The sequence below is a fragment of the Arachis hypogaea genome, chromosome 16, assembly GCF_003086295.3.
Source record: "Arachis hypogaea cultivar Tifrunner chromosome 16, arahy.Tifrunner.gnm2.J5K5, whole genome shotgun sequence".
Classification (NCBI taxonomy): Eukaryota; Viridiplantae; Streptophyta; class Magnoliopsida; order Fabales; family Fabaceae; genus Arachis; species Arachis hypogaea.
In genome coordinates this window covers 50,523,348-50,547,623 of record NC_092051.1, presented here as the reverse complement: position 1 = coordinate 50,547,623, position 24,276 = coordinate 50,523,348, and the positions used below count along the sequence as shown (strand labels likewise).

The 24,276-nt window shown below is 38.0% G+C and overlaps 2 non-coding genes across 2 annotated transcripts; one reads left to right on the top strand and one right to left on the bottom strand.

Moving 5' to 3' along the window:
• Positions 1-7,258: 7,258 nt before the first annotated feature.
• LOC112761703 (small nucleolar RNA R71) lies at positions 7,259-7,366 on the top strand. Its single transcript, XR_003182085.1, has one exon. It is a non-coding gene; the product is annotated as a small nucleolar RNA R71 (small nucleolar RNA).
• A 6,483-nt stretch (positions 7,367-13,849) lies between these two features.
• On the bottom strand, positions 13,850-13,957 carry LOC112760378 (small nucleolar RNA R71). Its single transcript, XR_003180821.1, has one exon. It is a non-coding gene; the product is annotated as a small nucleolar RNA R71 (small nucleolar RNA).
• Positions 13,958-24,276: the final 10,319 nt, after the last annotated feature.

Sequence of the window (24,276 nt, the reverse complement as noted above, 5' to 3'; positions counted from 1 at the left end):
AACACTCTAGGACAAACTGCTAAAGATATGTTTCGAGAACTCACACTGTTTAGTTCTTGGTGGGTGTGGCAAAGCCTAACCATTTTGATACATATCAACTGCACAGAATAAAGTGTTTGAATATGATGGTGGAAAAGGTCCCATGAAGTCAATTCCCCATACGTCAAACAACTCAATTTCCAAGATTCCTTGTTGAAGCATGGCGTAACATGAGGCAGGTTACCAGCTCATTGGCAACTGTCACAATTACGTACAAACTCTCGAGAATCTTTATAGAGTGTGGGCCAATAGAAGCCACATTGGAGGACCTTGGTGGCTGTTCGCTCACCTCCGAAATGGCCTCCATATTGAGATCCGTGGCAATGCCATAGGATTCTCTGTGCTTCCTCTCTGGGGACACACCTACGGATAATTCCGTCTGCACATCTCTTAAGAGATAGGGCTCATCCCACAAGTAGTACTTTGCATCAGTGACTAATTTCTTCTTTTGTATTCTATTGTACTCCTTGGGTATGAACCGTGCAGCTTTATAGTTTGCAATATCGGCAAACCATGGTGCTTCCTGAATGGCAAATAGATGCTCATCAGGGAATGTCTCAGAGATCTCTAGAAGGGGAGGGACGTCCCTTCCACTGGCTCTATCCGGGACAGATGATCAGCCACTTGGTTCTCTGTCCCTTTTCTGTCTCTTATTTCTATATCAAACTCTTGCAGAAGCAATACCCATCTGATGAGCCTGGGTTTGAATCCTGCTTTGTGAGTAGATATTTAAGAGCAGCATGGTCAGTATACACAATCACTTTTGATCCTACTAAGTATGATCTGAACTTGTCAATGGCATAAACCACTGCAAGTAGTTCTTTTTCTGTGGTTGTGTAATTTTTCTGGGCATCATTTAGAACGCGACTGGCATAATAAATGACATGCAGAAGCTTGTCATGCCTCTGTCCTAATACTGCACCAATGGCATGATCACTAGCATCACACATTAACTCAAATGGCAATGTCCAGTCTGGTGCAGAAATGACTGGTGCTGTGACCAGCTTGGCTTTCAGCGTTTCAAACGCCTGCATGCATGCTGTGTCAAACACAAATGGCGTGTCAGCAGCTAGCAGGTTGCTTAGAGGTTTTGCGATTTTTGAAAAATCCTTTATAAACCTCCTATAGAATCTTGCATGCCCCAGAAAGCTTCTGATTGCCTTAACATTGGCGGGTGGTGGTAATTTTTCAATTACCTCTATTTTTGCTTGATCCACCTCTATTCCCTTGTTTGAGATTTTATGCCCAAGAACAATTCCTTCAGTCACCATGAAGTGACACTTTTCCCAGTTTAAAACTAGGTTGGTTTCTTGGCATCTTTTCAGAACAAGTTTCAGGTGATCAAGACAGGAGCTGAATGAGTCTCCATATACTGAGAAGTCATCCATGAAGACTTCCAGAAATTTTTCCACCATGTCAGAGAAAATAGAGAGCATGCATCTCTGGAAGGTTGCAGGCGCATTACATAGCCCAAATGGCATCCTTCTATAAGCAAACACTCCAGATGGACATGTGAATGCTGTTTTCTCTTGATCCTGGGGATCCACTGCAATCTGGTTATAGCCTGAATAGCCATCCAAAAAGCAGTAATAATCATGACCTGCTAGTCTCTCTAGCATCTGGTCTATGAATGGTAAAGGAAAATGATCCTTTCTGGTGGCTGTATTGAGCCTTCTGTAGTCAATACACATGCGCCACCCTGTAACTGTTCTTGTAGGAACCAGTTCATTTTTTTCATTATGAATCACTGTCATGCCTCCCTTTTTTGGGACGACTTGAACAGGGCTCACCTAGGGGCTATCAGAAATGGGATAAATAATCCCAACCTCTAGTAATTTGGTGACCTCTTTCTGCACCACTTCCTTCATGGCTGGATTTAGCCGCCTCTGTGGTTGAACCACTGGTTTGGCATTATCCTCCAATAGGATTTTGTGCATGCATCTAGCTGGGCTTATGCCCTTAAGGTCACCTATGGACCACCCAAGAGCTGTCTTGTGTGTCCTTAGCACTTGAATAAGTGCTTCCTCTTCCTGTGAATTTAAAGCAGAGCTTATGATCACTGGAAAAGTGTCACCTTCTCCCAGAAATGCGTATTTCAAGGATGGTGGCAGTGGCTTGAGCTCTGGTTTAGGAGGTTTTTCCTCTTTCAGAAGAAAGTTCAGAGGCTCTTTCATGTCCCCTGAATCCTCCAAATCAGGCTGAACATCTTTAAAGATGTCTTCCAACTCTGATTCGAGACTCTCAACCATGTTGATCTCTTCTACCAAAGAGTCAATAAGGTCAACTTTCATGCAGACTGTTGATGTGTCTGGATGCTGCATGGCTTTGACAGCGTTCAACTTGAACTCGTCATCGTTGACTCTCAGGGTTATTTCCCCCTGTTGGACGTCAATGAGGGATCGTCCAGTTGCTAGGAAGGGTCTTCCTAGAATGAGAGTAGCACTCTTGTGCTCCTCCATTTCCAGCACAACAAAGTCAGTGGGAAAGGCGAATGGCCCAACTCTGACAATCATGTCCTCAATCACGCCTGATGGGTATTTCGTGGAACCATCAGCAAGTTGGAGACATATCCGGGTTGGTTTAACTTCTTCAGTCAAGCCAAGCTTCCTAATAGTGGATGCAGGTATCAGGTTGATGCTTGCCCCAAGATCGCATAAAGCTGTCTTGGTGCAATCACCTTCTAATATGCATGGTATCAGAAAACTCCCAGGGTCTTTAAGCTTTTTAGGAAAGCTTTTCAGAATGACTGCACTGCATTCTTCAGTGAGGAGAACTCTTTCTGTTTCTCTCCACTCCTTTTTATGACTCAAGATCTCTTTCATGAACTTGGCATAAGAAGGTATTTGTTCAAGTGCCTCTGCAAATGGAATCTTTATTTCAAGAGTCCTTAGATAATCTGCAAAGCGAGCAAATTGCTTATCCTGCTCCTCTTTCCGGAGTTTTTGAGGATAAGGTATCTTGGCTTTATATTCCTCAACCTTAGTGGTTAAAGAAGCCTTTTTAGAGGGGTTGTTATCAGCACTTGTGTGTGTCTGATCCCTCACTGGCAATTGAGTGCCAGAGTCAGAAGCTGGAGTGACGTTAGACGCCAGCTCACTGTCTGTTCCTGGCGCCTGAACGCCAGAAATGTACCCATTTTGGGCGTTCAACGCTGGATTCTGCCCCATTTGGGCGTTCAACGCCAGATTCTTGCCCATTTCTGGCGTTGAACGCCAATCCTGCCTTGTTTCTGGCGCTGAACGCCAGTTTTGGGCATGGTCTGGACGTTCAGCGCCAGCCTTCCACCCATTTTCTGGCGTTTTAGTGCCAGAATTATTTTTCCCTGGGCTCTTACTGTCCTCAGGTGAATCTTTGGTGGGTTGCTCATTTCTTGAATTTTTGATGCCTTGAGGTGGGGTATTTAATGTTTTCCCACTTCTTAATTGAACTGCTTGGCATTCTTCTGCTATTTGCCTTGATAGCTGCTGCTTTGTTTGCTTAAACTGTTCGTCCATATGTATATTAGCTATCCTTGTCTCCTGTAGCCTGTCCTTGAATTCAGCTAGCTGCTTTGTTAGAAAATCCAATTGCTAATTGAATTCAGCAGCTTGTTTTACAATACTGAATTCAGCAGTTACTGTTTTAACCTCTTCATTCATGGAAGGGTTGCTGCTTAGATACAGATGCTGATTCCTGGCAACTGTATCAATGAGCTCTTGAGCCTCTTCAATTGTCTTTCTCATATGGATAGATCCACCAGCTGAGTAATCTAGAGACATCTGTGCTCCTTCTGCAAGCCCATAGTAGAAGATGTCTAACTGAACCCACTCTGAAAACATTTCAGAGGGGCATTTTCGTAGCATCTCTCTGTATCTCTCCCAGGCATCATAAAGAGATTCATTATCTCCTTGTTTAAAGCCTTGGATGTCCAGCCTTAGCTGTGTCATCCTTTTTGGAGGGAAATATTGATTCAGGAATTTTTCTGTCAGCTGTTTCCATGTTCTTATGCTGGCCTTAGGTTGTTTATTTAACCACCTCTTAGCTTGATCTTTTATAGCAAATGGAAACAGTAATAGTTTGTAGACATCCTGATCTATTTCCTTATCATGTACTGTGTCAGCAATTTGTAAAAATTGTGCCAGAAACTCTGTAGGTTCTTCCTGTGGAAGACCGGAATACTGGCAACTTTGCTGCACCATGATAATGAGCTGAGGATTCAACTCAAAGCTACTAACTCCAATGGAGGGTATGCATATGCTACTCCCATATGAAGCAGTAGAGGGTTAGAATATGACCCCAGAGTCCTCCTGGACTGTTCATTTCCACTTATGTCCATGATGGATATATGGATATAACTTGGACTGATTTATCTTTTTATTTATTTTATTTTATAAGAAGTAAATACTCAAATAAAATAAAATAACTAAAAAGAATTTGAATTTTGAAATAAATTTTTTTTTTCATAAAAAGATAAAAATAATTAGTTAAAAAAACAAAAATTTTTGAAAAAGTGGGAAGATATTTTCAAAAATTAGAGAGAGAGAGAGTTAGTTAGGTAGTTTTGAAAAAGTTAAGAAACAAACAAAAAGTTAGTTAGTTAGTTGAAACAAATTTTGAAAAGATAAGAAGTTAGGAAGTTAGAAGAGATATTTTGAAAAGATATTTTTTGAATTTAGTGAGGAGAGAGAAAAACAATAAGATAGTACAAGATTTAAAATTTTTAGATCTAATGCTCCTTGTTTTTGAAAATTTTGGAGGGAAAACACCAAGGAACACCAAACTTAAAAATTTTAAGATCAAGACACAAGGAAAACTCAAGAACACTTTGAAGATTCACAAGAACACAAGAACATGAAGAAAGAACACCAAACTTAAAAATTTTTAGAAAACCACCAAAATTTTCGAAAACCAAGGGGGATTCAACAAGAAAACACCAAACTTAAAGTTTGGCACACAATTTAATAGAGAAAATATTATTTATAAAAAAGAAGGTTTTGAAAAGAGTATAAAAGATTCTAACCCAATTATCAAGAACACAGATTAACGCTCTAGCCAAATGAGTTATGGGACTTTCGAAAATTTTAAGAAAGATTATTTTTGAAAACACCAAACTTAAAGTTTGGCACAGGATTTAATAGAAAAATTATTTTTGAAAAAGGTTTTAAAAAATTATGATAGCCAATTATCATGAACATAAACACCACGTTCTAATTAACTGAGCTATAATTTTAAAGTGTTTTAACAAGGGATAAATAATAAAAGACTCTAAACCCAAAAAAAAAAAAAAAAAAGAAAGATTTTTCCTAATCTAAGCAACAGAATAATCCGTCAGTTGTTCAAACACGAACAATCCCCGGCAACGGCGCCAAAAACTTGGTGCACGAATTGTGAATCACACTTTCCACAACGCGTACCACTAACCAGCAAGTGCACTGGGTCGTCCAAGTAATACCTTACGTGAGTAAGGGTCGAATCCCACGGAGATTGTTGGTTTGAAGCAATCTATGGTTATCTCGTAAATCTTAGTCAGGAAGTCAATTATGTTTATCAATTGAATTGTGAATAACCAGTAGAGCATAAATTAAAAGTTACTTGTTGTGCAGTAATGGAGAATATGTTGGAGCTTTGGAGATGCTTTGTCTTCTGAATCTCTGCTTTCCTCTGTCTTCTTGTTCACGCACGCACGTCCCCCTATGGCAAGCTGTGTGTTGGTGGATCACCGTTGTCAATGGCTACCTTCCATCCTTCCAGTGAAAACTACGCTCACGTGCTCTGTCACAACACGGCTAATCACCGGTTGGTTCTCGATCCGGTTGGAATAGGATTTACTATCCTTTTGCATCTGTCACTAACGCCCAGCCTTCAGGAGTTTGAAGCTCGTCACAGTCATTCAATCCTTGAATCCTACTCGGAATACCACAGACAAGGTTTAGACTTTCCGGATTCTCATGAATGCTGCCATCAGTTCTAGCTTATACCACGGAGATTCTGATTAAAGAATCTAAGAGATACTCATTCAATCATATATAGAACGGAGGTGGTTGTCAGGCACACGTTCATGATTTGAGGAAGGTGATGAGTGTCACAGCTCATCACCTCCATCACAGTTAAGCGCGAATGAACATCTTAGATAGGAACAAGCGTGTTTGAATGGAAAACAGAAATACTTGCATTAATTCATTGAGACACAGCAGAGCTCCTCACCCCCAACAATGGGGTTTAGAGACTCATGCCGTCAGAGAATACAAAGTTTAGATCTGAAATGTCATGAGATACAAAATAAGTCTCTAAAAGTTGTTTAAATACTAAACTAGTAGCCTAGGGTTACAAAATATGAGTGGACTATGATGGATGATGCAGAGGTCCACTTCTGGGGCCCACTTGGTGTGTGCTGGGGCTGAGATTTAAGTGAGTCACGTGCAGAGGCCATTTGTGGAGTTGAACACCAGGTTTTATGCCAGTTTGGGCGTTCAACTCCAGTTTTTTATCCTTTTCTGGCGCTGGACGCCAGAATTGGGCAGAGAACTGGCGTTGAACGCCAGTTTACGTCATCTATCCTTGTGCAAAGTATGGACTATTATATATTGCTGGAAAGCCCTGGATGTCTACTTTCCAACGCAATTAGAAGCATGCCATTTCGAGTTCTGTAGCTCCAGAAAATCCACTTTGAGTTCAGGGAGGTCAAAATCCAACAGCATCAGCAGTCCTTTTTCAGCCTGAATCAGATTTTTGCTCAGCTCCTTCAATTTCAGCCAGAAAAATACCTGAAATTACAGAAAAACACACAACTCATAGTAAAGTCCAGAAATATGAATTTTTCCTAAAAACTACTAGAAATAGACTAAAAACTAACTAAAACATACTCTAAACTATATGAAATTATCCCCAAAAAGCGTATAAAATATCCGCTCATCACCTCTTGAGTACTGTTGGATGCAGCTTGCATTCCATTCAAACTCTGAGAAATTATATTGACTTGCTGAGTCAATATTTTATTCTGAGCCAGTATGGCATTCAGAGTATCAATTTCAAGAACTCCCTTCTTCATAGGCGTCCCATTACTCACAGGATTCCTCTCAGAAGTGTACATAAATTGGTTATTAGCAACCATGTCTATGAGTTCTTGAGCTTCTGCAGGCGTTTTCTTTAGGTGAATGGATCCACCTACAGAAGTGTCCAATGACATCTTTGATAACTCAGATAAACCATCATAGAATATATCCAGGATGGTCCATTCTGAAAGCATGTCAGAAGGACACTTTTTGGTCAGCTGCTTGTATCTTTCCCAAGCTTCATAGAGGGATTCACCTTCTTTCTGTCTGAAGGTTTGAACATCCACTCTAAGCTTGCTCAGCTTTTGAGGAGGAAAGAACTTGGCTAAGAAAGCCGTGACCAGCTTATCCCAAGAGTTCAGGCTATCTTTGGGTTGAGAGTCCAACCACACTCTAGCTCTGTCTCTTACAGCAAAAGGGAAAAGCATGAGCCTGTAGACTTCAGGATCTACTCCATTGGTCTTAACAGTATCACATATCTGCAAGAATTCAGTTAAGAACTGAAAAGGATCTTCAGATGGAAGTCCATGAAACTTGCAGTTCTGCTACATCAGAGAAACTAGCTGAGGTTTCAGCTCAAAATTGTTTGCTCCAATGGCAGGAATGGAGATGCTTCTTCCATGTAAATTGGAAGTAGGTGCAGTAAAGTCACCAAGCATTCTCCTTGCATTATTGTTGTTGGGTTCGGCTGCCATCTCCTTTACTTGTTCGAAATTTTCAATAAGGTTGTCTCTGGATTGTTGTAATTTAGCTTCTCTTAGTTTTCTCTTCAGAGTCCTTTCAGGTTCTGGATCAGCTTCAACAAGAATGCCTTTTTCTTTGTCCCTGCTCATAAGAAAGAGAAGAGAAAAAGAAAAGAAGAGGAATCCTCTATGTCACAGTAAAGAGGTTCTTTATTGTTAGTAGAAGAAGAAAAGGAATAGGGGTGAAGATGAGGAGATGTTAGTAGATGAATAAATAAATAGAAGGAGATGAGAGAGAGGGAGAATTTTCGAAAATAATTTTTGAAAAGGAGTTAGTGATTTTCGAAAATTGTTTTTGAAAAAGGTTAGTAGTTTTTTTCGAAAATTAAAATAAAAAATTAAAAATAATTAGTAAATTAAAAGAAATTTTTGAAAAAGAAGGAAGACATTTTTGAAAATTAGAGAGAGAGAGTTAGTTAGGTGGTTTTGAAAAAGATAAGAAACAATCAAAAAGTTAGTTAGTTAGTTGAAACAAATTTTGAAAAGATAAGAAGTTAGGAAGTTAGAAAAGATCTTTTGAAATCAAATTTTTGAAAAAGATAAGATAAGAAGATATTTTTGAAAAGATATGATTGAAATTAGTTTTTGAAAAAGATTTGATTTTAAAAATCACAATTAATGACTTGATTCACAAGAAATCACAAGATATGATTCTAGAGCTCAAAGTTTGAATCTTTCTTAACAAGCAAGTAACAAACTTGAAATTTTTGAATCAAAACATTAATTGTTATTGTTATTTTCGAAAATTATGATGTAAAATTAAGAAAAAGATTTTGAAAAATATTTTTGAAATTTTCGAAAATAACTAAAAAGAATTTGAAAAAGATTTGATTTTTGAAAAAGATTTCGAAAAAGATAAGATTTTTAAATTGAAAATTTGATTTGACTCATGAAAACAACTAGATTTTAAAAATTTTAAAAAAAAGTCAAATCTAATTTTCTAATTTGATGAGAGAAAAAGGGAAAGATATTTTTTTATTTTTGAATTTTTATGATGAGAGAGAAAAACAAGCAAAATGATGCAATGCATGAAAGTTATGGATCAAAACAATGAGTGCATGCAAGAATGCTATGAATGTCAAGATGAACACCAAGAACACTATGAAGATCATGATGAACATCAAGAACATATTTTTGAAAAATTTTTAATGCAAAGAAAACATGCAAGACACCAAACTTAGAATTCTTTAATGCTTAGACATAAAGAATTCAGGAATGCATATGAAAAACACCATATAACACAAAACAAAAAATCATCAAGATCAAACAAGAAGACTTACCAAGAACAACTTGAAGATCATGAAGAACACTATGAATGCATGAAATTTTCGAAAAATACAAGATGAGCATGCAATTGACACCAAACTTATAACCTAACTCAAGACTCAAACAAGAACACAAAAAATATTTTTGATTTTAATGATTTTATGATTTTTTTGTATTTTCCTTTAATTTTTTTTTCGAAAATCATTTTGAAAAAAGAAAAATAAGGATTCCAAAATTTTTAATATGAATTCCAGGAATCTTATGCTCTTTAGTCTAAAGCTCCAATCAAAGGGTCAGGCATGGCTTAATAGCCAGCCAAGCTTTAGTATGTAAATCAGGAACAACAGCAGGTGGATTAGCAACAACTAGCTTGCTCTTGATAACAAATTAGAAGCCTCAGTCCAAATGAATTTAGACATGGCTTTACAGCCAGCCAGGCTTCACATGCTTCATGAAACACTAGAATTCATTCTTAAAAATTTTGAATAAAATTATAAAATTTTTGAAAACATTTTTATTTAAAAAATTTTTTTTTTCGAAAACAAAGGAGAAAATTTTGAAAGATTTTTGAAAAATTTTTTGAAAATAAAACAAAAAGAAAATTACCTAATCTGAGCAACAAGATGAACCGTCAGTTGTCCAAACTCGAACAATCCCCGGCAACGGCGCCAAAAACTTGGTGTTGTTGCCGGATCAAAATTTGGCACTGATGTTACCGGACCAAAAGCTTGACGAAAACTCGAACAATTCCCAGCAACGGCGCCAAAAACTTGGTGCACGAAATTGTGATCTCTTGGTGCTCTAATCTCAATTCATAAGTTGTCACAACTTCGATACAACTAACCAGCAAGTGCACTGGGTCGTCCAAGTAATAAACCTTACGTGAGTAAGGGTCGATCCCACGGAGATTGTTGGTATGAAGCAAGCTATGGTCACCTTGTAAATCTCAGTCAGGCGGATAATAATTGATTATGGAGTTTTTGAAAATAATACTAATTAAACAGAAAATAAGGATAGAAATACTTATGTAAATCATTGGCGAGAATTTCAGATAAGTGTATGGAGATGCATTCGTTCCTCTTAACCGCCGCTTTCCCGCTGTTTTCATCCAATCAGTCTTACTCCTTTCCATGGCAAGCTTTATGCAAGGGCATCACCGTTGTCAGTGGCTACAATCCCCTCCTCTTGTGAAAATGGTCCAAATGCTCTGTCACGGCACGGCTAATCATTTGAGGTTCTCGATCATACTGGAATAGGATTTACTATCCTTTTACGTCTGTCACTACGCCCAGCACTCGCGAGTTTGAAGTACGTCACAGCCATCCCTTCTCGGATCCTACTCGGAATACCACAGACAAGGTTTAGACTTTGCGGACCTTAGGAATGGCCATCCATGGGTTCTAACTTATACCACAAAGATCCTGATTAAGAGATCCAAGAGATATTCATTCTAGCTTGTTTGCATGTAGAATGGAAGTGTTTGTCAGGCACGCGTTCATAAGGGATAATGATGATGAGCGTCACATAATCATCACATTCATCATGTTCTTGGGTGCAAATAGATATCTTAGAAGCGGAATAAGTTGAATTGAATAGAAAGACAGTAGTACTTTGCATTAATCTTTGAGGAACAGCAGAGCTCCACACCTTAATCTATGGAGTGTAGAAACTCTACCGTTGAAAATACACAAGTGAAAGGTTCAGGCATGGCCGAGAGACCAGCCCCTCTGATCTAAGAACCAGGTGTCCAAAGATCTAAAAATGATCCAAAGATGTCTAATACAATAGTAAAAGGTCCTATTTATAATAAACTAGCTACTAGGGTTTACAGAAGTAAGTAATTGATGCATAAATCCACTTCCGGGGCCCACTTAGTGTGTGCTTGGGCTGAGCTTGAATGTTACACGTGCAGAGGCTCTTTCTGGAGTTGAACGCCAGGTTGTAACGTATTTCTGGCGTTCAACTCTGGTTTGTGACTTGTTTCTGGCATTTAACTCCAGATAGCAACGTAGAACTGGCGTTCAACGCCCTTTTACATCGTCTAAACTCGGCCAAAGTATGGACTCTTATACATTGATGGAAAGCCCTGGATGTCTACTTTCCAACGCAATTGGAAGCGCGCCATATTGAGTTCTGTAGCTCCAGAAAATCCACTTTGAGTGCAGGGAGGTCAGAATCCAACAGCATCAGCAGTCCTTCTTCAACCTCTGAATCTGATTTTTGCTCAAGTCCCTCAATTTCAGCCAGAAAATACCTGAAATCACAGAAAAATACACAAACTTATAGTAAAGTCCAGAAATGTGAATTTAACATAAAAACTAATGAAAACATTCCTAAAAGTAACTAGATCCTACTAAAAACATACTAAAAACAATGCCAAAAAGCGTATAAATTATCCGCTCATCAATGGCGCCATTGATGATCACAATTTCGTGCACCAAGTTTTTGGCGCCGTTGCCGGGGATTGTTCGAGTTTGGACAACTGACGGTTCATCTTGTTGCTCAGATTAGGTAATTTTCTTTTTGTTTTATTTTCAAAAATTTTTCAAAAACCTTTCAAAAATTTCTCATCTGTTTTTGAAAAAAATTTTAAAATAAAAATGTTTTCAAAAATATATTTTTCTTCAGAATTTTTAAGAATGAATTCTAGTGTTTCATGAAGCATGTTGAAACCTGGCTGGCTGTAGAGCCATGTCTAAATTCTTTTGGACTGAGGTTTTGGCTTAAAATTGAATGAATTACTCTCATATTACATACTAAAGCTTGGCTGGCTATTAAGCCATGCCTGACCCTTTGATTGGAGCTTTAGACTAAAGAGCATAAGATTCCTGGAATTCATATTAAAAATTTTGGAATCCTTATTTTTCTTTTTCAAAATGATTTTCAAAAAAAATTATAAGAAAATACAAAGAAAAATCATAAAATCATAAAAATAAAAAAAAATATATTTTGTATTTCTTGTTTGAGTCTTGAGTCAGATTTAAAGTTTGGTGTCAATTGCATGTTCATCTTGCATTTTTCGAAAAATTCATGCATTCATAGTGTTCTTCATCATGATCTTCAAGTTGTTCTTGGTAAGTCTTCTTGTTTGATCTTGATGTCTTCATGTTTTGTGTGTTTTCTTATTTTTCATGTGCATTTTTGCATTCATAGTGTCTAAACATGAAAGATTTCTAAGTTTGGTGTCTTGCATGTTTTCTTTGCATATAAAAATTTTCAAAAATAAGTCTTGATGTTCATCATGACATTCAAAGTGTTCTTGGTGTTCATCTTGACATTCATAGTGTTCTTGCATGCATTCATTGTTTTGATCTAAAAATTTTCATGCATTGCATCATTTTGTTGTTTTTCTCTCTCATCAAAAATAAAAAAAATATCTTCCCCTTTTTCTCTCTTAAAATTTCGAAAATTAGATTTGACTTTTTCAAAAATTTTTAAAATCTAGTTGTTTTTATGAGTCAAATCAAATTTTCAATTTAAAAATCTTATCTTTTTCAAAATCTTTTTCAAAAATCAAATCTTTTTCATTTTTCTTAGTTATTTTTGAAAATTTTAAAAATTTTTTTCAAAAATTTTTTTCTTATTTTTACCTCCTAATTTTCGAAAATAACATCAGCAATTAATGTTTGATTCAAAAATTTCAAGTTTGTTACTTGCTTGTTAAGAAAGATTCAAACTTCGAGTTCTAGAATCATATCTTGTGATTTCTTTTGAATCAAGTCATTAATTGTGATTTTAAAAATCAAATCTTTTTTAAAACTAATTTCAATCATATCTTTTCAAAAAAAATCTTTTTATCTTATCTTTTTCAAAATCATATATTTTTCAAAAATTTGATTTTAAAATATCTTTTCTAACTTCCTATCTTCTTATCTTTTCAAAATTGATTTTCAAATTTGTTTCAACTAACTAACTAACTTTTTGTTTGTTTCTTATCTTTTTCAAAACAACCTAACCAACTCTCTCTCTCTAATTTTCGAAAATATCTTCCCTCTTTTTCAAAATTTCTTTTTAATTAACTAATTATTTTAATTTTTTATTTTAATTTTTGAAAAATTACTAACCTTTTTCAAAAACTATTTTCAAAAATCACTAACTCTTTTTCAAAAATTATTTTCGAAAATTCTCTCTCTCTTATCTCCTTCTATTTATTTATTCACCTACTCACACAGGGACCTCTATACTGTGGTAAAAAGGATCCCTATTATTATTATTTTTCTCTTCCCTCTTTTTCATATGAGCAGGAGCAAGGACAAGAATATTCTTATTGAAGCAGATCCAGAACCTGAAAGGACTCTGAAGAGGAAACTAAGAGAAGCTAAATTACAACAATCCAGCAAGCACCTTTCAGAAATTTTCGAATAGGAAGAGGAGATGGCAGCCGAAAATAATAATAATGCAAGGAGAATGCTTGGTGACTTTATTGCACCTAATTCCAATTTACATGGAAGAAGCATCTCCATTCCTGCCATTGGAGCAAACAATTTTGAGCTGAAACCTCAATTAGTTTCTCTGATGCAGCAGAACTGCAAGTTTCATGGACTTCCATCTGAAGATTCTTTTCAGTTCTTAACTGAATTCTTGCAGATATGTGATACTGTTAAGACTAATGGAGTAGATCCTGAAGTCTACAGGCTCATACTTTTCCCTTTTGCTGTAAGAGACAAAGCTAGAGTATGGTTGGACTCTCAACCTAAGGACAGCCTGAACTCTTGGGATAAGCTGGTCAAGGCTTTCTTAGCCAAGTTCTTTCCTCCTCAAAAGCTGAGTAAGCTTAGAGTGGATGTTCAGACCTTCAGACAGAAAGAAGGTGAATCCCTCTATGAAGCTTGGGAGAGATACAAAGAACTGACCAAAAAGTGTCCTTCTGACATGCTTTCAGAATGGACCATCCTGGATATATTCTATGATGGTTTGTCTGAATTAGCTAAAATGTCATTGGATACCTCTGCAGGTGGATCCATTCACCTAAAGAAAATGCCTGCAGAAGCTCAAGAACTCATTGACATGGTTGCTAATAACCAGTTCATGTACACTTCTGAAAGGAATCCTGTGAATAATAGGACACCTATGAAGAAGGGAGTTCTTGAAATTGATACTCTGAATGCTATATTGGCTCAGAATAAAATATTGACTCAGCAAATTAATATGATTTCTCAAAGTCTGAATGGAATGCAAGCTGCATCCAACAGTACTCAAGAGGCATCTTCTGAAGAAGAAGCTTATGATCCTGAAAACCCTACAATAGCAGAGGTAAATTATATGGGTGAACCTTATGGAAACACATATAATCCATCATGGAGAAATCACCCAAATCTCTCATGGAAGGATTAACAAAAGCCTCAACAAAGCTTTAATAATGGTGGAAGAAATAGGTTTAACAATAGTAAACCCTTTCCATCATCCACTCAGCAACAGACAGAGAACTCTGAACAAAATACCTCTAATTTAGCAAACTTAGTCTCTGATCTATCTAAGGCCACTGTGAGTTTCATGAATGAAACAAGGTCTTCCATTAGAAATTTGGAAGCACAAGTGGGCCAGCTAAGTAAAAGGATTACTGAAATCCCTCCTAGTACTCTCCCAAGCAATACAGAAGAAAATCCAAAAGGAAAGTGCAAGGCCATTGAATTAATTACCATGGCCGAACCTGTAAGGGAGGGAGAGAACGTGAATCCCAAAGAGGAAGACCTCCTGGGACGTCTAGTGATCAATAAGGAGTTTCCCTCTGAGGAACCAAAAGATTCTGAGGCTCATCCAGAGACCATAGAGATTCCATTAAATCTCCTTATGCCATTCATGAGCTCTGATGAGTATTCCTCTTCTGAAGAGACTGAGGATGTTACTGAAGAGCAAGCTGCCAAGTTTCTTGGTGCAATCATGAAGCTGAATGCCAAATTATTTGGTATTGAGACTTGGGAAAATGAACCTCCCTTGTTCACCAATGAACTAAGTGATCTGGATCAACTGACATTGCCTCAGAAGAAACAGGATCCTAGAAAGTTCGTAATACCTTGTACCATAGGCACCATGACCTTTGAGAAGGCTCTGTGTGACCTTGGCTCAGGGATAAACCTCATGCCCCTCTCTGTAATAGAGAAACTGGGAATCTATGGGGTGCAAACCACTAAAATCTCATTAGAGATGGCAGACAATTCAAGAAAACTGGCTTATGGACAAGTAGAGGACGTGTTAGTAAAGGTTGAATGCCTTTACATCCCTGCTGATTTCATAATCCTTGATACTGGGAAGGATGAGGATGAATCCATCATCCTTGAAAGACCCTTCCTAGCCACAGCAAGAGCTGTGATTGATGTTGATAGAGGTGAATTAGTCCTTCAATTGAATGTGGACTCCCTTGTGTTTACAACTCAAGGTTATCCTTCTGTAAACATGGAGAGGAAGCATAAAAAGCTTCTCTCAAAACAGAGTCAACCAGAGCCCCCACAGTCAAACTCTAAGTTTGGTGTTGGGAGGCCACAATCAAACTCTAAGTTTGGTGTTGAACTCCCATATCCAAACTCTAAGTTTGGTGTTGGGGAGTCTCAACAATGCTCTGAACATCTGTGAGGCTCCATGAGAGCCCACTGTCAAGCTATTGACATTAAAGAAGTGCTTGTTGGGAGGCAACCCAATTTTTATCTAATTTTATTTTTCTTGTTCTTTCATGTTTTATTAGGTTCATGATCATGTGGAGTCCCAAAATAAATATAAAAATTGAAAACGGAATCAAAAACAGGCGTTTAAACGCCAGCAAGAAGCATCTGGCTGGCGTTCAACGCCAGAACAGAGCATGGTTCTGGCGCTGAACGCCCCAAATGGGCAGCATCTGGGCGTTTGAACGCCAGAATTGCACCCTGATGACAAGTCAACTTAGCCTAGTTTTACTAGCCTTTTTCTTTTGTTTTCAGTTGATTTTATGCATTTTCTTGAGCCATAAGTAAGCCAATTAGGTAGAATTTCTTGTTTCTTTTGATTCAATCAACCATGGATAAATTAATGCATTTTCATAAGATTTTGTGCTATAATTGTTATATATTATGAAAGAATAACAATCTCATGATTTTGAGCATAGCTTTGATGTGCTTGGTTGATTGATGATAGGTGAAAAGAGCTTTGAAGAAGGTTGAAGAAAGAAGAAATGGCAAGGAGCAAGAGAGAACAAAAAGCTTGAGCAAAAGCTTGCCTCAAACTTTAGCTCAAACTTTTGGAAGAGTTGAATTCACCCTAGATGGAGCAAAAGCTTGCGCCAACGTTTGACCTCAAGCTTTTAGGCAAACGTTGGCGCCACAACAAATACACCCTGGAGAAGAGCAAAAGCTTGCGCCAACGTTTGACCTCAAGCTTTTAGGCAAACGTTGGCGCCACAACAAACACACCCTGGAGGGAGCAAAAGCTTGCGCCAACGTTTGACCTCAAGCTTTTAGGCAAACGTTGGCGCCACAACAGCCTGAAGGGGTATACTTCCAACAAGAATAACTTGAGTTGTAGATGTCCAATTGAGGTGATTCCAATTGGGTTAGAAAGCTAACATTCAGAGCTTTCCAACCATATATAATAGTCTATAGTGGGTATAAAATTGGCAATGATGACAAGAGGACAAAGTAGCACCCCAAGAGGCATACAAGAGGGATCCACGTTTGGCTCAAAGTTTGACCTCAAACTTTGGCTCAAACGTGGATGATAGCAAGGGAGGCTAGCTGATATGAAAAGCTTGAGTAAAAGTTTGCCTCAAACTTTTACTCAAGCTTTTCTGGTTCATGGCCCGGTTCACAAGTGGGTTTCTCTCCAACTCCAAAAGCAATCAACAGAGGCTTTTGTCAACCCAATTCCATCAAGAGCAAAGGCCCAATTCAAGGCTTGAAGATCATTTGAAGAGAGTGTATACATAGCTTAGAATTTAAGTTTTAAAAGGAGCTTTTCCTTTTTAGTTTTCGCTGAGTTATTTTGGGAGAGCTTTTGGTTGGGAGTTATTTGGAGATTCTAAGTCTTGGGGAAGGGAATTGAATTCTCTTTCTCTTAGTTTTCTTAATTTCAATTTCATTTACACTTTGCTTGAATCTTGGGTGTTGGAGAATTGAAGGAATTCTGTTTCAATCCCACCCTGAGATCTCTCTGTCTCTCTGTTTTATTTACTGCACTTTTTGAGAAATCAATATTTGCATTCCTTTATTCTATTGCTTGATCTTTACTTTTCTTGCAATTGAATTCTGAATTTGGATCTAAGAAGGCATTGAGATCTAGACTTGGTTATCTAGTCTCTTGGGTCCTGAGATCTGGAGTTTTCATTTTAATTTCTCTGTTGAATGCGTCTCCAAGTTCATTTACATTTCCAGTTGAGATCCGTTTCTTTTTAATTCCTTTTCTATTTTTCTGTTTATCGCAATTTACTTTTCCTTGTCTAATTTCTGGAAATCCAATTCCCAATTCCCGTTATAATTCAAGCCATTTACATTTCTTGCACTTCAAGATTCTGCAATTCACATTTCTTACGTTCTAAGTTTCTGCCATTTAATTTCTTGTTCTTTAAGATTCAGCACTTTTATTTTCTGTTCTCTTTACTTTACTACAATCATCCCTCTCCCTTTAATTTTCATGCAATTTAAATTTCAGTTAATTACAAATCACTCAACTAAATCTTGATTCGCTTGACTAAATCAAGCACTAAACTAAAATTGCTCAATCCTTCAATCCCTGTGGGATCGACCTCACTCACGTGAGTTATTATTACTTGATGCGACCCGGTACACTTGCCGGTGAGTTGTGTGTTTGGAATTCGTTTCCACAAAAATACACATCAAGTTTTTGGCGCCGTTGCCGGGGATTGATTAGATTGACAATGATTAAGTGAAGTGAAGATCTAGATCAAGCACTTTTTCTTTTCTGTTTCTTTAACTTTTTACTAACCCACTAAATGTTTGAATTTTTGATTAAGCTAACTAAAACCCCACTTTAGCAATAGAGTGAAGTTTTCTTGGTTTTTCTAACTTTGTGTGAGTCCTATGCCGTTGCTTGATTGAATATACGAGAGAAACAATTTTCTCCTATTGGTCTTCCAAGTCTATTAACTATTTGACATATTGTGTCAACTAACCCTCTGACCATATTTTGGTATGAGTATATTCAATCTTCATTTAGACTGTTTGTGATTGTGCAGATCATGGAGGAGAACTCAACGAATTCCAGTAAGCAGGGGAGAAATATCCCCACTTTAGATGATAATGCAACCCATACTTTGAAGCACCCACTAGTCACCATGAACGACGTTGCTCAATGGTTTGAAGCTTTCCCACAAGGAAACATCATCGGATGAGAAGAACTAATGAGTGAACTCCTAGCCAAGTTGAAACCACCTCAGGGAATTGTTAAACCAGAGGCAGAAGTGCAACCATTCACACAAGAGAAGGAAATTGAAGATGTCCGTGCAGTCATGAACCAAAACAAGCAGATGCATCAGCAAACTCTACAACAACTAGACATGATGGTCAGAAAAATCAATGAGCTGAGAACTACTGTAGTACATGCATACAACTTAACTCAAAACTCTTACGGGTGGAATCAAGCTGAACAAGGTTTTGGAGCAATTAACCATGAGCAACAAAGTTATGAGCAATCACACTCTCCAAACAGTTCCTCTAGCATATTCCAACACAGGTCTCAGAATGATGTGTACATCCCACCCTGGAGAACTCAGTCCAACTGGAGGGGGGTTGAAAAGCAAAATCAAAGACCAAGGGAATTCAACTGCAACAACCCTAACTTCAAAAACCAGCATAAAAACTACCCCCACAACAACAATCATCATGCACCACCCCAATACACACACTTCCAACCCCATCCTACCTCACCACTCGCCCAAAATGACTCTCATCAACCACCACAGTTAACACAACCACGACCAATTCCAAACTTTCAAAGACTCTATGTTCTAGAAATGATGATGGAAAGGTTCGTGAAAGTTCAAGAGATGACAATAATAGAGCAGGAAGAAGCAAGGAAAAATCAAGAGATGATAAGCAAGAACCAAGAGGCCTCACTTAGAAGAATTGAGAGGCAAATGGAACAACTAGCTAGGCACCTTGCAGAAACGGGGGAGAGGAGGGCAAATATAGTCCTAAGGGCCACTGAAGATGACCCAAAGAACAGCGAAAAAGCTGCTGGGTTGAAAGGGAAAGCAGTTATGGAGGAAAGTGAGAAGGCTATGGAAAAGGAAATAATCATCAAAGAAAGACACAACAGAGGAATTCCACAAAAAGAAATAGAGGAAAGGAAGCCCATAGTGAGAGGAGGAAACCAAAGGCAACATAAGCCTCAACTTCCATGATCCGAGGATGAGAGATGTCAAGCTAGTGACAATAAAAGAGCGCTTGTTGGGAGGCAACCCAACCGGAGGTAACTATCTTTTCATATCTATTTCAATAAAAAGGTTAATTAGTTTTATCTATGTTGCAAGGAGCTAAGTTTGGTGTTACACACCAAAATAATCTAAGGGAGAATGAAGGACTCTAAGTTTGGTGTTCCACCAAAAATTTCATCATAAAATATATTCTCACCTACTGCATAATGCTAGCTTCAAGCATCTAGATGAACTAGTTAACTATTCTGCTGTTTCCTAGTTTTTAGTTCTATTGCTTTTGAAAAAGAAAAAGAGTTTCACACATGGTTAATCTGATGCATGAGAACCATTGGCAAGGTACTAAGTTTGGTGTTCCCACACCAAAGTAAGTTCAAAGGCCCACAAATAATTCATGCATGCTAACCATTTTTCAAGTGCTTGGGGAACAAGCAACTTTCAATATCACTGCAGAGCACCATACAAACTCTTGGAAGATTTAGCATCATCAATCAAAGAGGTGAAAGAGGAATGTGAAAACCAGCAATGATGATGAGGAAGAGGACAGCAAGTAAACTCCAAAAGGTTGTATTGTTCATTATCAGATATTGCTGTGATTGAAAGTGATATTATACCCCTATCTGTCCTTCTGTCTAGTATAGTTTTTCTGCAATTCAATAATCAAGATGCTTGATCATTTACAACACTATACTCTCCAAAACTTGTTTGCACTCAATATTTCAAAAATGCATCACATGAAAGTTCTTTGAAAAGAGGGATTGAGGAATTAAACAATTTTGAGGCAAGCAAAAGATTAGGAGAAGTGGTGGTTCTAGTTGTATGATTATGTATTGAGGTTGCATGCTTATGAAAACTTGCATGGGAGCTCATAGGCGGGACATAAAGTTCAAAGAAGTGTTGTGGAGATTCTCAAATATTTATTGATCCAAGAAGCAGCAAACAAGACAAAAGAAAATAAAGAAAATACAAAAACAAAAAGAACATGGCCCAAGGCTCTGAGCATCAATTACTAGGCAGAAAAGAAGAAAGAAACAAGAACTCAAAGAGTTGTTATCCTAGTAAATGCTTGTGGTCAAATTGTGTCAAAGAGAGAGGCTTGAGTAAGTAAATCCTTAGGGTGCTTTAACACCTAATACCTTAAAACCAACTGGTTTAGGAGTATTGATTGAAAGCTTATCTAAAAAGCCGCTTTGAGACATGACACTTAGAGTCAAGGCCAAAGTACCGCAATTCTAAGCTGCTTCAAGGTGATTACCTATAGAGAGATCTCCATGATATCATTTGGATGAAAGTCCTAGGACCTAAGACTTCCAATATGTAAGGACTAGTAAGCACTGAAGCCCTTGCATGAGCATATAATTTAGAGTTCACCCCACTATCACTTAATCACTTCACTCACAGGACATTACAAGTTATTCTTCAATACATCTTAATTGAAAGAACCTTTGAGCATAATTCCTTTCTTGCTTGGGGACAAGCAAGCTTTAAGTTTGGTGTTGTGATGACAAGTCATCTTAGCCTAGTTTCACTAGCCTTTTTCTTTTGTTTTCAATTGATTTTATGCACTTTCTTGAGCCATAAGTAAGCCAATTGGGTAGAATTTCTTGTTTCCTTTGATTCAATCAACCATGGATAAATTAATGCATTTTCATGAGATTTTGTGCTATAATTGTTATATATTATGAAAGAATAACAATCTCATGATTTTGAGCATAGCTTTGATGTGCTTGGTTGATTGATGATAGGTGAAAAGAGATTTGAAGAAGGTTGAAGAAAGAAGAAATGGCAAGGAGCAAGAGAGAACAAAAAGCTTGAGCAAAAGCTTGCCTCAAACTTTAGCTCAAACTTTTGGAAGAGTTGAATTCACCCTGAATGGAGCAAAAGCTTGCGCCAACGTTTGACCTCAAGCTTTTAGGCAAACGTTGGCGCCACAACAAATACACCCTAGAGAAGAGCAAAAGCTTGCGCCAACGTTTGACCTCAAGCTTTTAGGCAAATGTTGGCACCACAACAAACACACCTTGGAGGGAGCAAAAGCTTGCGCCAACGTTTGACCTCAAGCTTTTAGGCAAACGTTGGCGCCACAACAGCCTGAAGGGGTATACTTCCAACAAGAATAACTTGAGTTGTAGATGTCCAATTGAGGTGATTCCAATTGGGTTAGAAAGCTAACATTCAGAGCTTTCCATCCATATATAATAGTCTATAGTGGGCATAAAATTGGCAACAATGACAAGAGGACAAACTAGCACCCCAAGAGGCATACAAGAGGGATCCACGTTTGGCTCAAAGTTTGACCTCAAACTTTGGCTCAAACGTGGATGACAGTAAGGGAGGCTAGCTGATATGAAAAGCTTGAGTAAAAGTTTGCCTCAAACTTTTACTCAAGCTTTTCTGGTTCATGGCCCGGTTCACAAGTGGGTTTCTCTCCAACTCCAAAAGCAATCAACAGAGGCTTTTGTCAACCCAATTCCATCAAGAGCAAAGGCCCAATTCAAGGCTTGAAGATCATTTGAAGAGAGTGTATAAATAGCTTAGAATTTAAGTTTTAAAAGGAGCTTTTCCTTTTTAGTTTTCGCTGAGTGATTTTGGGAGAGCTTTTGGTTAGGAGTTATTTGGAGATTCTAAGTCTTGGGGAAGGGAATTGAATTCTCTTTCTCTTAGTTTTCTTAATTTCAATTTCATTTACACTTTGCTTGAATCTTGGGTGTTGGAGAATTGAAGGAATTCTGTTTCAATCCCATCCTGAGATCTCTCTCTCTCTCTGTTTTATTTACTGCACTTTTTGAAAAATCAATATTTGTATTCCTTTCTTCTACTGCTTGATCTTTACTTTTCTTGCAATTGAATTCTGAATTTGGATCTAAGAAGGCATTGAGATCTAGACTTGGTTACCTAGTCTCTTGGGTCCTGAGATCTGGAGTTTTCATTTTAATTTCTCTGTTGAATGCGTCTCCAAGTTCATTTACATTTCCAGTTGAGATCCGTTTCTTTTTAATTCCTTTTCTATTTTTCTGTTTATCACAATTTACTTTTCCTTGTCTAATTTCTGCAAATCCAATTCCCAATTCCCGTTATAATTCAAGCCATTTACATTTCTTGCACTTCAAGATTCTGCAATTTACATTTCTTGCGTTCTAAGTTTCTGCCATTTAATTTCTTATTCTTTAAGATTCAGCACTTTTATTTTCTGTTCTCTTTACTTTACTGCAATCATCCCTCTCCCTTTAATTTTCATGCAATTTAAATTTCAGTTAATTACAAATCACTCAACTAAATCTTGATTCGCTTGACTAAATCAAGCACTAAACTAAAATTGCTCAATCCTTCAATCCCTGTGGGATCGACCCCACTCACGTGAGTTATTATTACTTGATACGACTTGGTACACTTGCCGGTGAGTTGTGTGTTTGGAATTCGTTTCCACAAAAATACACATCACACACTGGAGAAGAGCTAGCGCTGAACGCCCAGAACAAGCATGGTTCTGGCGTTCAACGCCAGAAATGGGCAACAAATGGGCGTTCAACGCCCAGAACAAGCACCAATCTGGCGCTGAATGCCCAGAATTGTGTGCAAGGGCATTTTACATGCCTAATTTGGTGCAAGGTTGTAAATCCTTGAACACCTCAAGATCTGTGGACCCCACAGGATCACCTCAGGATCTGTGGACCCCACAGGATCCCCACCTACCTCCACTCACTTCTTCTCACCCTTCTTTCACACAATCCCATAAACACTCTTCCCCAAAACTCTTCACCAATCACCTCAATCTCTCTTTCCTATCACCACTTCACCACTTACATCCATCCACTCTTCCCCATAAACCTACCTCATAAACTCCACCTACCTTCAAAATTCAAAATCAATTTCCCACCCAACCCACCCTAAATGGCCGAACCTAACCCCCCTCCCTTCCCTATATAAAGCCCTTCATTCTTCCTCATTTTCACACAACACAACCCTCTCTTCTCTTCTTGGCCGAATACACCTCTCCCCCTCTTCTCCATATTTTCTTCTTCTTCTTCATCTTTTCTTTCTTCTCTTGCTCGAGGGCGAGCAATATTCTAAGTTTGGTGTGGTAAAAGCATAAGCTTTTTGTTTTTCCATTACCATTGATGGCACCTAAGACCGGAGAATCCTCTAGAAAAGAGAAAGGGAAGACAAAAGCTTCCACCTCCGAGTCATGGGAGATGGAAAGATTCATCTCCAAATCTCATCAAGACCACTTCTATGATGTTGTGGCCAAGAAGAAGGTGATCCCTGAGGTCCCTTTCAAGCTCAAGAAGAATGAGTATCCAGAGATCCGACATAAAATCCAAAGAAGAGGTTGGGAAGTTCTAACAAAATCCATCCAACAAGTCGGCATCCTAATGGTTCAAGAGTTCTATGCCAATGCATGGATCACTAGGAACCATGATCAAAGTAAGAACCCGGACCCAAAGAATTATCTCACCATGGTTCGGGGGAAATACTTAGATTTTAGTCCGGAAAATGTAAGGTTGGCGTTTAACTTGCCTATGATGCAAGGAGATGCACGCCCCTACACTAGAAGGGTCAACTTTAATCAAAGGTTGGACCAAGTCCTCATGGACATATGTGTGGAAGGAGCTCAATGGAAGATTGAGTCCAAAGGCAAGCCAATTCAACTAAGAAGACTGGACCTCAAGCCTGTAGCTAGAGGATGGTTAGAGTTCATACAACGCTCCATCATCCTCACCAGCAACCGATCCGAAGTTACTGTGGATCGGGCCATCATGATTCATAGCATCATGATTGGAGAGGAAGTAGAAGTTCATGAAGTCATCTCCCTTGAACTCTACAAAATAGCCGAAAAGTCCTC